Source organism: Panthera onca, chromosome C1, assembly GCF_046562875.1.
Source record: "Panthera onca isolate mPanOnc1 chromosome C1, mPanOnc1 haplotype 2, whole genome shotgun sequence".
NCBI lineage: Eukaryota > Metazoa > Chordata > Mammalia > Carnivora > Felidae > Panthera > Panthera onca.
Genome location: NC_138346.1, coordinates 123,482,910 through 123,501,279, shown reverse-complemented (window position 1 = coordinate 123,501,279; position 18,370 = coordinate 123,482,910). Strand labels below are relative to the sequence as shown.

General features: G+C 37.1%; 1 protein-coding gene across 5 annotated transcripts in view; it reads left to right on the top strand.

The window, feature by feature from the left end:
• Positions 1–18,370, top strand: part of SYCP1 (synaptonemal complex protein 1) — a 124,759-nt gene that overhangs the window by 84,647 nt on the left and 21,742 nt on the right. The gene's annotated exons all lie outside the window — the stretch shown is intronic.

Here is an 18,370-nt window from a genome sequence, read left to right as displayed (position 1 = left end):
ATGAATGTTGTCAGAGGAATGACTAAATGGTTTTCTCTTCACCTGTATTAGTAACATATACTTACCTTTATCCTGCTGTTTTAGTATAAGAGGTCTTCTTCATTGTTTTTAACTACTCTTAAGGTTCTTTTCTTTCCAAATGTTTTCCAGTTTTGTTGAGATATACTTGGCATGCAGCCCTGTCCAAGTTTAAGGTACACAGCATGATTTGACCTACATATATTGTGAAATGATTACTGTAATACATTTAACATCCATCATTTCATATAGATGCCAAAAAAAAAAAAAATGTTCTTTCCCTTTTCATGAGAACTCTTAGGATTTACTCTCTTAACTTTCACGTATACCATATAGCAGTATTAACTATAGTCATTGTGTGGTAAATTACATCCCTAGTACTTATTTATCTTATAACTAGAAGTTTGAACCTTTGACCATTTTCATATAATTCCCCAGCCCCAAGCCCCTTGCCTCTGGTAACCACAAATCTGATGTTTTTCTATGAGTTTTTTGTTAAAAAAATTTTTTTTTAATGTTTGTTTATTTTTGAGAGAGAGACAGAGCACAAACAGGGCAGCGGGATGGGGGAGGGCAGAGGGAGGGAAACACAGAATCTGAAACAGGCTCCAGGCTCTGAGATGTCAGTACAGAGCCCAACATGGGACTCAAACCCACAAACTGTGAGATCATGACCTGAGCAGAAGTCAGATGCTTAACCGACTGAGCCACCCAGGTGCCTGGAGTTTTTAAAATTTTAGACTCTCATATAAATGAGAACATGTAAGTATTTGTTTTTCTTTGAATTAATTCATATAGCATAATGCTCCCAAGGTCCATTCACGTTATTGCAAATGGCAGGATTTCCTTCTTATTTATGGCTGAATAATATATCAGTGTGTGTGTATATATGTGTATGTATGTGTATCACACTTTATGCATTCATCTGTTGGTAACACTTAAGTTGTTTCTTTGTCTTAGCTATTGGAAGTAATGCTGCTGCAATGAACATGTGGGGACAGATATCTCTTTAGCATAGTGTTTTCATTTCCTTTGGATGTATTCCTAGAAATGGAATGGCTAGATCATATGGTAATTTTATTATTGATTTTTTTGAAGAAGCTCCATAGTGTTTTCCATAGTGGCTGTACCAATTTACAGTCCCACCAACAGTGCACAAGAGTTTTCTTTTCTTCTTGTTTTTGTTGTTGTTTCAAGCTTGTATTTAAATTCTAGTTAGTTAACATATAGTGTAATCTTAGTTTCAGGAGTAGAATTTAGTGATTCATCACTTACATATAATATCCACTGTTCATCAGAACGGGTGCCCTCCTTAATACTCATCACCTATTTATCTCCCTCCATCAACCCCCAGTTTGTTCTCTGTTCTTAAGAGTCTCTTATGGTTTGTTTCCCTCCTTTCTTTCCCCCCTTCCCATATGTCCATCCATTTTATTTCTTAAATTGCATGTATGAGTGAAATAATACAGTATTTCTCTGACTTATTTTTCTTAGCATGATACACTCTAGCTTCATCCATGTCATTGCAGATGGCAAGATTTTATTCTTTTTGATGGCTGAGTAGTATTCCTTGTGTGTGTGTATTTATACCACATCTTCTTTATTCATTCATCAGTCAGTGGATATTTGGGGTCTTTCCATAGTTTGGCTGTTGTTGGTAATGCTGCTGTAAACAAATTGGGGTGCATATATCCCTTTGAGTCCGTATTTTTATATTCTTTGGGTAAATACCTAGTGCAATTGCTGGGTCATAGGGTAGTTCCATTTTTAACTTTTTGAAGAACCTCCATATTGTTTTCCAGAGTGGCTGTACCAGTTTTCGTTCTCATCAACAGTGTAAGAGGGCTCCCCTTTCTCCGCATCCTTACCAATGTCTTTTATTTCCTGTGTTGTTAATTTTAGCCATTCTGACAGGTATGGGGGTGGTATCTCATCATGATTTTGATTTGTATTTGACTGATGATGAGTGATGCTGAGCATATTTTTTGTGTCTGTTATCCATTTGAATGTCATCTTTGGAAAAATGTTCATGTCTTCTGCCTATTTCTTCACTGGATTATCAGTTTTTTGGCTGTTGAGTTTGATAAGTTCTTTATAGATTTTGGATACTAACCCTTTATCAGCTGTGCTGTTTGCAAATATCTTGTCCCATTCTGTCAGTTACCTTTTAGTTTTGTTGATTGTTTCCTTTGCTGTGCAGAAGATTTTTATCTTGATGAGGTCCCAACAGTTGATTTTTGCTTTTATTTCCCTTGGCTTCAGAGATGTGTCAAGTAAGAAATTGCTGCAGCTGAGGTCAAAGAGGTTGTTGACTGTTTTCTCTAATAGGATTTTGATGGTTCCTGTCTCACATTTAGGTCTTTCATCCATTTTGAGTTTATTTTTGTGTATGGTGTTAAAAGTGGTTCGGTTTTGGAGTGTCTGGGTGGCTCAGTTGGTTGAGCGTCCGACTTCGGTGCAGGTCATGATCTTGCAGTTCATGGGTTCGAGCCCCATGTTGGGCTCTTTGCTGACAGCTTGGAATCTGGAGCCTGCTTCAGATTCTGTGTCTCCCTCTCTCTCTGTCCCTCCCTGCTCACATGCTCTCTCTCTCAAAAATAAACATAAAAAAATTAAAAAATAAAGTGGTTCAGTTTCATTCTTCTGCATGTCACTGTCCAGTTTTCTCAACACCATTTGTTGAAAAGACTTTTTTTCCATTAGATAGTCTTTCCTGCTTTGTAGAAGATTAGTTGACCCTATGGTTGTGGGTCTATTTCTGGGTTTTCTGTTCTGTTCCATTGATCTATGTGTCTGTTTTTGTGCCAGTAGCATATTACAGCTTTGTCATATAGCTTGAAGTCCAGAATTGTGATGCCTCCAGCTTTACTTTTCTTTTTCAAGATTGCTTTGACTATTTGGGGTCATTTGTGCTTCCATATAAATTTTAGGACTGTTTGTTCTACCTCTGTGAAAATGCTTTGATAGGGATTGCATAAAATATGTAGATTGCTTTGGGTAGTATTGACATTTTAACAATATTTTTTCTTCCAATTTGTGAGCATGGAATGTTTTTCCATTTCTCTATGTCATCTTCAGTTTCTTTCATCAGTGTTCTATAGTTTTCAGAGTACAGATCTTTTACTTATTTACTTAGGTTTATTCCTAGGTATTGTATGGTTTTTAGTGCAGTTGTAAATGGCAAAGATTCCTTGATTTTTCTTTCTGCTGCCTCATTATTGGTGTTTAGAAATGCAACAGGTTTCTGTAAGTTGATTTTGTATCCTTTGACTTTACTAATTTCATTTGTCAGTTGTAGCAATTTTTGGTGGAGTCTTTTGGGTTTTCTACATAGAGTATCATGTCTGCGAATAGTGAAAGTTTGACTTCTTCCTTGCTGATTTTGATGCCTTTTATTTCTTTTTGTTGTTGATTGCTGTGGCTAGGACTTCCAGTACTATGTTAAGTAATAATGGCAAGAGTGGATATCTCTGTCTTGTTCCTGACAGTAGAGGAAAAGTTCTAAGTTTTTCCCCCATTGAGGATTATATTAGCTGTGAATCTTTCATATACGGCCTTTATGATGTTGATATATGTCCCCTCTATTCCTACATTGTTGAGGGGTTTTATCAAGAATGGATGAGATACTTTATCAGATGCTTTTTTCTGCATATATTGACAGGATCATTACGGTTCTTAGCCTTTCTTTTATGTATGATGTATCACATTGATTGATTTGTGAATATTGAACCAACCTTGCAGCCCAGGAATAAATCCCATTTGATTGTGGTGAATGATTCTTTTAATGTATTGTTGGATTTGATTTTCTCTAGTATTTTGTTGAGAATTTTTGTGTTCATATTCATCAGGGATATTGGTCTGTAATTCTTGTGTTTAGCTGGGTCTTTGGTTTCAGAATCAAGGTAATGATGGCCTTGTAGAGTGAGTTTGAAAGGAACTTCCATTTCTATTTTTTTGGAACAGTTTCAAAAGAATAGGTATTAACTCTTCTTTAAAGGTTTTGCCTGAAAAGCCATCTGGCCCTGGACTTCTTTTAGTTGGAAGTGTTTTGATTACTGATTCAATTTCTTTGCTAGTTATCTCTGTTCACGTTTTTGATTTTCCTTTTTCAGTTTTGGTAGCTTATATGTTTCTAGGAATTTATCCATTTCTTCCAGATTGCCCCATTTGTTGGCATGTAATTTTTCATAATATTCTCTTACAGTTGTTTGTATTTCTGTGGTATTGGTTTTGATCTCCTCTCATTTGTGATTTTATTTATTTGGGTCCTTTCTCTTATAAGTCTGGCTAGGGGTTTATCAATTTTGTTAATTCTTTCTAGGAACCAGCTCCTAGTTTCATTGATCTGTTTTATTTTTTTGTTTCTGTATCATTTATTTTTCTCTAATCTTTATTACTTCCCTTCTTTTGCTGACTTTAGGTTTCATTTGTTCTTTTTCTAGCTCCTTTAGGTGTAAGGTTAGATTGTATATTTGAGATTTTTCTTTCTTCTTGAGGTAGGCCTGTATTGCTATATATTTTCTTCTTATGGCCGCTTTTGCTGCATCCCAAACATTTTGGTCTGTCATATTTTCATTTTCATTTGTTTCTGTGTATTGTTTTATTTCTTCTTTAATTTCCTGTTTAACCCATTCATTATTTAGTAGGGTATTCTTAACCTCCATGTACTTGTGGTCTTTCCAGATTTTTCTTGTGGTTGACTTTAAGTTTCATAGTGTTGTGGTTGGAAAATATGCATGGTATGATCTCAGTCTTTTTGTGTTTGTTGAAGCCTGATATGTAACCCAGTATGTGATCTATTTTGGAGAATGTGTATGCTACCCTAGGATGAAAAGTTCTGAATATTTCTCTTAAGCCCATCTAATCCAGTGTGTCATTCAAAGCCATTGTTTCTTTGCTGATTTTCTGTTTAGGTGGTCTGTCCATTGCTGTAAGTGGGTGTTATATTACTGTATTATTATCAATGAGTTCCTCTATGTTAGCTATTAGTTTTATATATTTGGGTGTGCTCAAGTTAGGGGCATAAATTTTTACAATTGTTAAATCTTCTTGTTGGATAGACCCATTTATTATGATATAATGCCTTTAGTCATCTCTTGTTAGTCTTTGGTTTAAAGTCTAGTTTGTCTGAATTAAGTATTACTACACTGGCTTTCTTTTGAAATCCATTAGCATGATAAATGGTTCTCCATTCTCTCACTTTCAGTATACAGGTGGCTTTAGGTCTAAAATGAGTCTTAGGGTGCTTGGGTGGCTCGGTTGAGCATCTGACTCTTGATTTTGGCTCAAGTCATGATCCCAGGGTTGTAAGATCAAATCCCACGTTGGGCCCTGCACTGAGCATGGAGCCTGCTTAAAGATTCTTTCTCCCTCTGCCCCTCACCTGCTTGTTCTCTCTCAAATAAAATAGGAGAAAATAAGTCTCTTGTGAACAACATATAGATGAGTCTTTTTTTTAATCCATTCTGACATACTATATGTCTTTTGATTGGAGGGTTTAGCCTGTTTACCTCAGAGTGGTTAATGATAGATATGAATTTAGTGCCATTGTATTATTTGTTAAGTCATTGTGTCTGGAGATTTTCTCTATTCTTTTATTTTGCTTTTGGTCTTTATTGCTTTTGGTCTTTCTTTCCCAAAGAGTCCCCTTTACTATTTCTTGCAGGGCTGGTTTAGTGGTCATGAACTCCTTTAGGTTTTGTTTGGGAAACTCTTTGTCTCTTGTATTCTGAATGACAGCTTTGTTGGATAGAGTGTTCTTGGCTGTATATTTTTCCCATCAGCACATTGACTATATCATGCCACTCCTTTCTGGCCTGCCAAGTTTCTGTGTGGAGGTCTGCTGATAACCTTATTTGTCTTCCCTGGCAAATCAGGGACCTCTTTTCCATTGCTGCTTTTAGTATTTTTTCCTTATGTATATATTTTGCAAACATTACTATGATATATCTTGGTGCTGGCCTGTTTTCCTTGATTTTGATGGGAATTCTCTGTGCCTCCTGGATTTCGATGTCTGTTTCCATCCCCAGATTAGGGAAGTCTTCAGCTATCATTTTCTTAAATAAACCTTCTGTCCCTTTTTCCCTCTCTTATTCTGGGACTCCTGTGGTATGAATGTTATTATGTTTTATGGAGTCACTGAGTTCCCCAAGTCTACATTTGTGATCCAGTATTTTTCTTTCCCTCTTCTTTTCAGCTTCATTATTTTCCATAATTTTATCTTCTATATCAGTCATTTGTTCCTCTGTTTCTCCCATTGTCATGATCATTACATTCAGTTGGTTTTGCATTGCGGTTATAATATTTTTTATTTTGGCCTGAATAGTTTTTAGGTCTTTTATCTCTGCAGTAAGGGACTCCCTGGTGTCTTCTGTGCTTTTCTCAAGTCCAGCTAGTATCCATATGATTGTTGTTTTAAAGTCTAGATTAGTCATATTACTTTTATCTGTTTCCAGTAGATTCCTAGCCATGATCTTTTCTTGCTCTATTGGGATGAATTCATCTGTCTTGGCATTTTGTCTAGGTCTTTGCCTTTTTTGTGTGTGTTAGGAAAGCCTGTTATGTTTCTTGCTCCTGAGAGTAATAACTTTAAGAAGAGGTCATATATTGTTCTGGGCCTGGTGCTTTAGGAAGTGTTTCTGGTGTACACTGTGTTTTGGCTGCTCTTTCCCTTAGGTCAGTCCTCTGCAGTTTCTCCTTGCCTGCAGTGGGGAGTATTTGGACCTTGGCCAGAGTGTGTAGTGAGTTTTAACTAGGTGTGTTCTTGTCTGCTTGTTAAAATAGACCTGATCAGTTATTTGCACTAGACCTGAAGCTTTGCAGCATTCTATTAGGTCAGCAGACTTGGTGCATGTGGGGGGTTTGTACTGGTCTTCTTGGGGAGGGGCCTGGTGCTCTGGTTCTCAGGCACACTTGCCCTAGTAAAGAAGCACCTGCAGAACACTGGGGGGTGGGGCTTGGCATAAGTGGTTTAGGCCTTCAATTTTGGTGCTGTCCTGCTAACTGAAATTAGTTTACACTAAGGGATAGGGGAGGAAAATGATGTCAGCCCTCTCTCTTGTCCCTGGAGAGTGGAGTTTGCTCCCACTGCTGTCTGGGAAGCCCTCATGGAAGAGTGAACCATCTCCACTCATGTGTGCCAGGTGTCCCTCAGATCCCTGCCTTCACCCTGCCTGTGTTTGGGTGATCTGCCCACTCTGGCAGTGCAGTACACCTGAGTTTTATCCAATGCAGGATGGCTAAGATTAAAAAATTCCAGGGGCGCCTGGGTGGCTCAGTCGGTTAAGCATTCCTCCTTAGCTCGGGTTATGATCTTGAGGTTTGTAGGTTCAAGCCCCACATCAGGTTCTGTGCTAACAGCTCAGAGCCTGGAACCTGCTTCAGGTTCTGTGTCCCTCTCTCTCTCTGTTTCTCCCCTGCTTGTGCTCTGTCTCTCTCTCAAAAATAAATACACATTAAGGAAAAAACACCCTCCAAACTTTAGGGGCACCTGGGTGGCTCAGTCAGTTGAGTATCTGACTCTTGATTTCAGCTCACATCATGATCTTACAGTTTGTGGGATTGAGCCCTGTGTCAGGCTCTGAGCTGAGAGCACAGATCCTGCTTGGGCTTCTTTCTCTCCCCTTCTCTCTGCCCACCCCCCCTCTCCAAATAAATAAATGAACTTAAAAAAAATTTAAAACTCCAAACTTTAGAGACCTGGCATGGAGCAGATCCATGCTGATCCTCTGGGGGAGGGTCTTGCCATGATGGGGCTGGTGCAGGTTTATCCCAGAAGGGGTCACACCAATATGCAGGAACTTTGAATTTGGAGTAAAGCTCAGCAAAAAGCCAATGTCCAGGTTAGCTGTCTTCAGCAGTTGTCTCTGCACCTATGCTAAGGAGTGGGAGAGTGTAATGGTGCCTGCTGGCTCTTTTGTCCGCCAAGAAGCAATGCCATCTCTTCCAGTTGTGCTCCAAGAAGGAGGATCCGTCTCTCCCAGTGCATCCCAGGAGATCGTCAGATCTCGCTGTCTGCTCCCAGCCTTCTGCCCTCCTTCTCCACAGGAACACTGCAATGCCCACCAGGCTCAACACCAGCCATGGTACAGACCTCTAAAACTCCAGTCTTTGAACTCTGATTGTTGTAAGAACTCATGATAATCAGCCCCTTTCATTTTCTCAATCATTGGCTTTGGGAAAGTGTTTTCCTTGTGCTCCTTCCTCCCTCCCTCTTCTTCTTTCCCTTCCCCTCCCTCTCCCTCCCTCTCTCTGTGATCAGGGCACTCTCTCCCCTGCAGCACCTGAGATCCTTTTCTCCCCCAATCACATATCGCACCTCCTTCCTTCCAATGTCATGTGTACTCTTCTCTCCTAGTTGTGCAGTTTGTTCTGTCCTCAGATCGATTTCTTGGCTGTTCAGAATGATTTGATATTTATCTACCTGTATTTGAGGGACAAGGCAAGCCTAGGGTCCTCCTACGTTCCCCTGTCTTAGCTCCCTTCAAGGGTTTTCTTTTCTATACATCCTCTTTTGTCTTTTTGATGATAGTTATTCTGACAGGCTTGAGGTGGTATCTCAATATGGTTTTGATTTGCATTTTTCTGATGATTACTGATGTTGAGAACCTTTTCGTGTACCTATTGGCTATTCATATATGTTCTTTGGAAAAATGTCTATTCTGGTCGTTTGCCCATTTTTTAATTGGATTTTTTTCCTCTTGAATTGTGTGAATTCTTTATATATTTTTGATATTGACCCCTTATAAGACACATAGTTTGCGTATATTTGTTCCCCATTTTGTAGGTTATCTTTTCATGTGATCCATCATTTCTTTTGCTGTGCAGATTGACATAGTCCCACTTATTTATTTTGATTTTGTTTGTGCTTTAGTGTTCTATCCAAAAAATCATTGCTAAGATCCTGTCAAGGAGCTTTTCCCCTGCTTTCTTCAAGGAGTTTCATGGTTTCCAGTCTTACATTTAAGTCTTTAATCCATTTTTAGTTAATTTTTGTGTGTGGTGTAAATATAGGATAGTGGTCTTTTATTCTTTTACTATGAATATTTAGTTTTCTCAGCACCATTTATTGAGGAGACTGTCTTTTCTCCATTGAGTATTCTTGGCTCCCTTGTAAAATAATAGTTGACTGTATATGCATGAGTTTATTCCTGGACTCCTGATTCTGTTCCATTTGTTTATGTGTCTGTTTTTATGCCATTACCATACTGTTTCGATTATTGTAGCTTTATTTTTATTTATTTTTTGATTACTCTAGCTTTCTAATAGATCTTAAAATCAGGAGGTGTGATGCCTCCTGCTTTGTTCTTTTTTCTCAGGATTGTTTTGGTTACTTGGGGTCTTTTGTGATTCTATGTAAATTTTAGAATTGTTTTTTCTACTTCTGTAAAAAATGCCATTGGAAACAATAGAGAATACATTGAATTTATAAATGGTGTTGGGTAGTATGGACATTTTAACAGTATTAACTCTTTCAACCCATGAACATGGGACATCTTTCCACTTATTTGTGTCTTCTTTGTTTTCTTTCATCAGTGCCTTAAAGTTTTCATGTACATTGCACTGGGTGTTTTATGTAAGTGATGAACCACAGGACTCTACTCCAAAAATCAAGAGCACACTTTACACACTGTATGTTAACCAATTTGGCAATAAATTATATTTAAAGAAAAGTTTTCATGCACAAATATTTCACCTCCTTGATTAAATTTATTCCTAAATACCCTATAGTTTTGACACTATTATGGATGGGATCATTTTCTTTATTTTTTTTATTTCTTTTTCAGATAACTTGTTGCTAGTGTATAGAAATGCTATGGATTTTTGTACATTAATTTTGTGTCCTGCAACTTTGTTTATTCTAGCAGCTCTTTGGTGGAGTCTTTAGGATTGTCTCCATATAAAATCATGTCATCTGCAAATAGAGATAATTTTACTTCTTCTTTTCCATTTTTGATGCCTTTTTTTTTTTTCTTGTCTGCTTTCTTTGGCAGAGAAATAAGTGAATAGGAGTGGTGACAGTGGGCATCTTTGTCGTCTTCTTGATTTTAGTGGAAAGGCTTTCAGCTTTTCTCCATTGACTATGATGTAAGCTGTGGGCTTTTCATATATGGCCTTTATTATGTTGAGGTGTATTCCTACTATACCTAATTTGTTAAGAGTTTTTACATGAAAGAGTGTTCAGTTTTGTCAGGTGCTTTTTATGCATCTGTTGAGATCATCATATTATTTTTACCCTTCAATTCTGTTAATGTGGTTTATCACATTTATTGATTTGTGTATTTGAACGATCTTTGTATCCCAGGGAAAAATCCCACTTGATCATGATGTATGATTCTTTCAGTACTGTTGAATTCCCTTCACTAGTATTTTGTTGAGGATTTTTGCAGTTGTGTTCATCAGGGATATTGGCCTGTAATTTTCTTATAATTCTCTTCCCTAGCTTTGTTAACAGGGTAACGCTGGCCTGGTAAAATGAGTTTGGAAGTGTTCCTTCCTCACTTTGGGAGGAATATTTTGAGAAAGATTGGTGTCAGTTATTCTTTAAATGTTTGGATGAATTCCCCAGAAAAGCAATCAGGTGTTCTCTTGGACTTTTCTTATTGGGAGACTTTTGACAACTGATTCTTATTGGTCTGTTCAAATTTTCTATTTTTTGATGATTCAGTCTTGGTAGGTTACATTTCTAGGGATTTACCCATTTCTTCTAGGTTATCCAATTTGTTGGCATATAATTGTTTTCGTAGTCTCTTAGGATTCTTTGTATTTCTGTGGTGTTTGTTGTAATATCTCCTCTTTTAATTCTGATTTTATTCATTTGACTCTTAGTTCTCTTTTTTCTTAATGATCTAGCCAAAGGTGTGTTGGGTTTATCTTTTCAAATGATCAGACTTAGCCATTGTCCTTTTCCTTCTGTCCTCCTCCCCCTGTCCCATCCTCTCCCCTTCCTCATCTGTCTCTTTCATGTTTTTATACTCTGATCTTTGTTATTTGCATTCTTCTGCAAACTTTGAACTTAGTTTGTTCCTCTTTTTCTATTTTCTAGAGATGTAAATTTAGGTTGTTTACTTGAGATCTTTCTTTTTTCTTAGTTGAAGGTGTTTACTGCTATAAACTTTTTCCTCTTAGAACTACTTGCATCCTGTAAGTTTTAGTGTGTTATGTTTCCATTTTCATTTGCTTTATATATTTTTTAAATTCCCTTTTGGATTTCTTCTTTAGTGGTTATCCAGGAGTATGTTGTTTGATTTCCACATTATTTGTGAATTTTCCAGTTTTTCTCCTGTTACTGATTTCTAATTTCGTACTCTTGTGGTTCTAAAACATACTTGGTATGATTTCAGTCATCCTAAATTTGTTAAGACTTGTTTTATGGCCTAACATATGAGTTACCATGGACATGTTCCATGTGTTTTGAGAAGAATGAATATTCGTCTCAATATGTTTTATTGGATGAAAAGTTGTGTGTATGTCTGTTAGGTCTGTTTGGTCTAAAGCATAGTTCATATTCCAATGTTTCCTTACTGATCTATCCATTGTTGAAAATGGAGTACTGTTCAAAACCACTATGAGATACAACCTCACACCTGTCAGCATAGCTAGAATAAAAAAAGATAAGAAATTACAAGTGTTGATAAGGAGAGTAAGGAAGAATGGAGAATAAGGAAGACTCAGGCACTGTTGGTAAGAATGTAAATTGATGTAGCCACTGTGAGAAGCAGTATGGAGATTCCTCAAAAAATTAAAAATAGAAATAAACATATGATCCACTAATTCTACCAATTACTCTAGCTTTGTAATAAATCTTAAAATCAGGAGGTTTTTTGTTTCTCAAAAAACACTAATTCAAAAAGATATATGCACTCTAATGTTTACTGCAGCATTATTTACACTAGCCAAGATGTGGGAGTGATCCAAGTGTTTATTGATAGATGACTAGATAAAGAAGACATGAGATACACACACACACACAATGGAATATTGCTTGGCAATAAAAAAGAAAGAGATCTTGCCATATGTGACAATATGGCTGTATCTAGAGGGTATTATACTCAAACACAGAAAGCCAAATACCATATGATTTCACTTATATGTGGATCTAAAAGAGAAAACAAATGAATAAATGGACTCATATTTTACTTATTTTTAAAATTTTTTATTTGTTGAGAGAGAAAGAAAAGGACAAACAGGGGAGGGGCAGAGAGGGGGGTACAGAGGATCCAAAGTGGATTTTGCACTGACAGCAGAGAGCCCAATGCAGGCAGGGCTCAGACTCATGAATCATGAGATCATGACTTGAGCTGAAGTTGGACGCTTAACCAACTGAGCCACCCAGGCACCCTTGAATAAACAGACTCTCTCTCTCTCTTTTTTTTTTTTTTAAGTTTATTTATTTTGAGAGAGACAGAGACAGTGTGAGCAGGGGAGGGACAGAGAGAGAGAGAGAGGGACTGACAGTCTGACAGTACAGAGCCTGATGCAGGGCTCGAACTCATGAAACCGTGAGATCATGACATGAGCTGAAACCAAGAGTCGGACGCTTAACTGACTGAGCCACCCAGACGCCCTGAACAGGTTCTTAAATACAGAGAACAAACTGGTGGTTGCCAGAGGGAAAGTGGTGGGGAGGGGTAAAATAGGTAAAGGAGATTAAGAGGTACAAACTTCAATTTAAAATAAGTAAGTCAGGGGCGCCTGGGTGGCTCAGTCGGTTGAGCGTCCGACTTTGGTTCAGGTTGTGATCTCGCAGCTCATGGGTTCAAGCCCCGCATCAGGCTCTGTGTTGACAACTCAGAGCCTGGCGCCTGCTCTGGATTCTGTGTCTCCCTCTCTTTCTGCCCCTCCCCTGCTCATGCTCTGTCTCTCTCTCTCTCTCTGTCAAAAATAAATAAACATTAAAAATAAATAAAAAATAAAATAAGTCATAGAGATGAAAACTACAGTATAGGGAATATAGTCAATGATATTATAACAGTGTTGTTCTAATGATATAACAATGTTCTAATGATATTATAACAGTGTTGTGACAGATAGTGACTACACTTATTGTGATAATCACTGAGTAATATATAGAATTGTTGAATCAATATGTTGTATATCTGAAACTAATTTAACATTGTTAATTATATTTCAATAAAAAAATGAGGTACTGAAGTCCCTTACTATTATATTGTTTTCTGTTTCTCCCTTCAGGTTTGTTAGTATTTGCTTAATATATTTAGGTGCTCTGCTGTTGGGTGCATATGTATTGACAGTTGTTATATGATCTTGATAAGTTGACCCCTTTATCATTACGTAATGACCTTCATTGTCTTTTGTTATAGCTTTTGACTGAAAGTCTATTTTGTCAAATAGACTTTTTTTTTTTTTTTTTGCATGGAATATTTCTCTGTCCCTTCACTTTGACCAATGTCCTTAAAGCATAACTGAGTCTAGTTGGCAGCACATTGTTGGATCTTTATTTATCCATTCTTCATCCATTACCCGTATTTTTCCATTCAGCCACTCTCCATCTTTTGCTTGGAGAATTGAGTCCATTTATATTTACAGTAATTAATGTTAGGTAAAGACTTACTAATGCCATCCAATTGTTGTCCGGCTGTTTTGTAGTTCCTTTGTTTCTTTCTTCTTTTGCATCTTCCTTTGTGAAATGTGAAATGATAATCTTACCTACTGGTATATTTTGATTCCCTTCTGATTCCCTTCTGTTTATCTTTTGTGTTCCTACTGTAAGTTTTTCCTTGGTGGTTACCATGAGGCCTCCCTAGAAACTCATATAGTTCTAATAGTCTATTTTAAGGTGATAATAACTTGTAGTGCAAACAAGTCCCTTTTACATTTTGTGTTTTCAGTCAGTGTTATAGTTTGCATCTTTTAATAATGTGTGTCCATTAACAAATTATTGTAGCTGTATTTCTTTTTTCTCATTTTTAAAATTTAATTTTTAAGTTTTATTTAAGTTAGTTAACATATAGTGTAATGTTTTCAGAAGTAGAATGTAGTGATTCATCACTTACATATAACACCCAGTGCTCATCCCAACAAGTGCCCTCCTAATGTCCATCACCCCTTTAGCCCATTCCCCACCCAACACTCCTCCAGCAACCCTCAGTTTATTCTCTGTATTTAAGAGTCTCTTATGGTTTGCCTCCCTCTCTGTTTTTATCTTATTTTATTTTTCCTTCCCTTCCGCTATGTTTATCTGTTTTGTTTCTTAAATTCCACCTATGAGTGAAATCATATGATATTTATCTTTCTCTGACTTATTTCACTTAGCAGAATATACTCTAGTTCCATCCATGTGTTGCAAATGGCAAAATTTAATTCTTTTTGATTGCCGAATAATATTCCATGTGTGTGTGTGTGTGTGTGTGTGTGTACACGTACCACATCTTCTTTATCCATTCATCAATCAATGGACATTTGGGCTCTTTCTATAATTTGGCTATTGTTGATAGTGCTGCTATAAACATTGGGGTGCATGTGCCCCTTCAAAATAGCACTCCTGTATCCTTTGGATAAATACCTAGTAGTGCAATTGCAGGTCATAGGGTAGTTCTATTTTTAATTTTTTGAGGAACCTCCCTACTATTTTCCAGAGTGGCTGCACCAGTTTGCATTCCCACCAGCAGTGCAAAAAGGTTCCCCTTTGTCTGCATCCTCGCCAACATCTGTTGTTTCCTGACTTGTTAATTTTATAGCTCTAGCTATTTCTAATGCTTATTTAACTTTTATACGAGAGATAGTTAAGTGATTAACATACCACCTTCATACATATTAGAGTATTTTGAATTTGACCTTTACCAGTGTGTTTCATAGTTTCATATGTTTTCATATTACTAGTTACCATCCTCTCATTTCAGCTTGAAGGACTACTTTCATTATGTCTGCATGATGCAGCATTGACCCAGCTTTCTGCACATGATCACTTGCCATCTACAAAGACCCACACTTGCCACACTTATAGGGGCATGCATAGGTTGGCAGCGGGGTAGGACGTGTATGGGTGAGATGTGTGGAGCGTTGGGAGAATGCCCATTGGCCAGTTGAGGAGATCTTCAAGCAAGGTATCCTCAGCAGCTCTTAGTCAGGCTTTCCAATAGAGTCCATGATGTAGTTAGTAGGATCTGTGTCCCTTAAATACATTCTGAACTTTTGCTGCTATAGTCCCAACCCTCCTCACCCCTTAGTCTTATACTTAACCTCAGTATCATGGATGGAGTGATCTTGTACAACTGGGGAAGCTGGGCATCCCTCTCTTGGCAGTATCCTATATAACTGGGGAAGCTGGGCATCTCTCTCTTGGTCTCACTTTTTCCCATAGGAAAAACTGCTGGCTGAGAGGTCTTTCTTGGCACTGAACTGTGCTTTCTTGGGAGAAGGGGTAACATGGGTAAAGTGAAACTGTTCCTCTTGTCATCTTCAGTGTGTTCGATCTATGATTTTTTTTCTTTTTTTTTTTCTTTTTTGGTTGCAGTGAAATGCTGTAACTTCTCTGCTGGATTCCAGGATGTCCATAGAGGAACTCTCATCTGTGGATGATTGTTAAAATATGTTGTCTTGGTGGGGTAGATGGTAGAAAACTCTTGCCATTTTGCTGACATCAATCTTCTCTTTTCCTATTGAAAGCATTTAGTATTGTATGCTATGCTCACCCTAAGTGTAGTTACCATCTGCCACCATACAGTGCTGTTATAATATCACTGACTATATTTCCTATGCTGTACCTTTCATCCCTTGACTTATTCATTCCATAACTGAAAGCCTGTATCTCCTATTCTCAATCACCCATTTTGCCATCTCTTCACCCTTTTCCCCTCTGGCAGTCATCAATTTGTTCTCTGTATTTATGGGTCTGTTTCTGCTTTGTTTATTTGTTTTTTAGATTCCACATAAGTGAAATCAGATGGTATGTGTGTCTTTGAGTTATTTCATTTAACTTAATACTCTATAGATCTATTCATGTTGTTGTAAATGGCAAGATCTCTTTCATGGCTGAGTATTATTCCAGTGTGTGTATTCACTTTTGCCATTTACCAGTCTCTCTTCAAGCTGTGTTTCTTCATGCAGTTTATGCAAGAAAGATAAGAATATCGTGATTTGGTATATTCTACTTACAGCGTGGTAAGAGGGAGGCTGGGAAAAGGACAAAATTCATTTATTTTTTCAGTGAATCTCTTCTTTTTGTGTTTTCTGCTTCAGGTGAATCTTTTCTTTCTTGTTTTTTTTTTTAACTTGTCTTTTGACTTTATTGCTAGTATGTCCTATTTATTGGCATGGATAATTAATTCTGTATGGGTATGTTTGTTGTACTTTCTTTATCCAGACTAGATAGACCAAAATGAAAAAAATTTAGTCATTTTTCCTGAAACTTTCACTCTCTGTGCATTTTATAGGCCTCTTTTTTTTTTTTTTTTTTTCCTGGACTGCCTACTTATCCCCTCAGATTACTTCTTATCAATACAGGTATACTAGTGACAGTTATTCTCATTATTATATGTGTCCACTTTCACCAGTACTATACAAGTGGTGATTAGGTTAAGAGCCATATTGACTAGAATCAAATAAGCACAGGTCTACAGTGGCTCTCGTGCTGAGTCTCACTGGAATCAGAAATTATGGCATGTGATTGTATGTTTATGTTATTGAATTTATTTTGGAAGTTCTTAATTGTTTCCTTCCCCTGTTGGCCATTTACACATCTTCTTTGGAGAATTGTCTGTTCAAATCCTTTGCCCATTTTTAAATTGTTTTTTGTTGTTGACATATTTTCTGGATATTAACCCCTTATTGATATGATTTATATCATGTTTTTGTCCTCTTATTTTACATTACATATTAATATTTATTTATTTTTTCTTTTTCTCTAAATGTGTGTGTGGGTATCTTGTTAATTTGAAAGGTGTGTGTAGTATTTTCAGTTATTTTACTGGTTACCTTTGTATTTGTAAACAGTGTATCTAACACTTCCTCCTACTGCTTCTTCCTTTGCTTATACAATTTTGGTATTAATTTACATTGTAAAGATTAATAAACACATGTATTTGTTCTGTAACCATGATTCTGGTATTTAATTTGAGCTTTATATTTACATAGATTCAGGTCATCTTTTCTTTTTCATTTTTTTAATGGTTATTTATTTTTGAGAGAGCGAGGAAGACAGAGCACGAGCCAGGGGAGTGGCAGAGAGAGAGGGAGACACAGAATCTGAAGCAGGCTCCAGACTCTGAGCTGTCAACACAGAGCCTGATGTGGGGCTCAAACTCATCAACCGTGAGATCATGATCTGAGCCCAAGTCGGATGCTTAACTGACTGAGCCACCCAGGCGCTCCCCCCACCCCGATTCAGTTCATCTTTTATATGAAACTATTTTCTTAGTTCTCAATTTTGGTCCCAGTCATTATGGCAATCCGTATTTTGACTTCTGTTACTTGCCCATTGGTATGACCAAATTATTACTAGATGACAGTCAAATTTAATTTTCCAAAAATTATCTCTGTGGGACTGTGATAAATCACCTTCTCTATATCTTCCATGGTTTAATGGGACCTTAGTCTCTGCCTATGTGAGATGTGACATTTGATTTGTATTTGTTTACATTCTTGATATGGAGGAAAATAACAAAGTCTTCCAGTTGGTCCTTCCAAATTTAAAACCCTCATTCTGTGGTTAGAACCAGTATGGGGATTATGGCACTTACTGAATTTAAACTCTCTATCAAACTTTATTCTTAGGATCCAAAGAAATGACCATAGATTAGGTTTATAGTTCCATGGGCTCATTGTGAAAGTAGACTTGGATTAAATGCCATTTTCACCTGATCCCAAAACGCCTGCACTTGATCTAATGAAAAAATAGTAACATTATGGGTGTAATAAATGGGGTTAATTTATAGTCAGTGTCCACTTACCCATAAGTCTTAGTGTTTCAGCGCACAAGATACTAGAAAATACAGTATTTATTTGTGATACTATTACAAAATCGTTCCACAAGAGTTACCAGGCTTTCTTTTAATTTAGAGGGTTCTAGGTTTATAAATTTAATTTGTTCAAGTCTGAAATCTGGGTATAGGCCTGTCATTCTCTATTCCTGTGGCTGAAGTCAATCCTCTGTTTGCCAATGTGTATTACAGGCATATTTTAGTTATTCAGATTGAATAGGGACCATAGTGGACTGCGCGTTGGTATGTTCTTAAGGAACTCAAGATCAATTAACCACTCCCAAAGATACATGTTTGTGTATGAGCTAATAATTCCCACCTTGGAAACATATGTTGTATTAGAATAGACTGTACTAAGATCTCCAGACCAGTAAAAGTCTCCAGACTTTAATAGAGTCATTGCAGTCATAAGA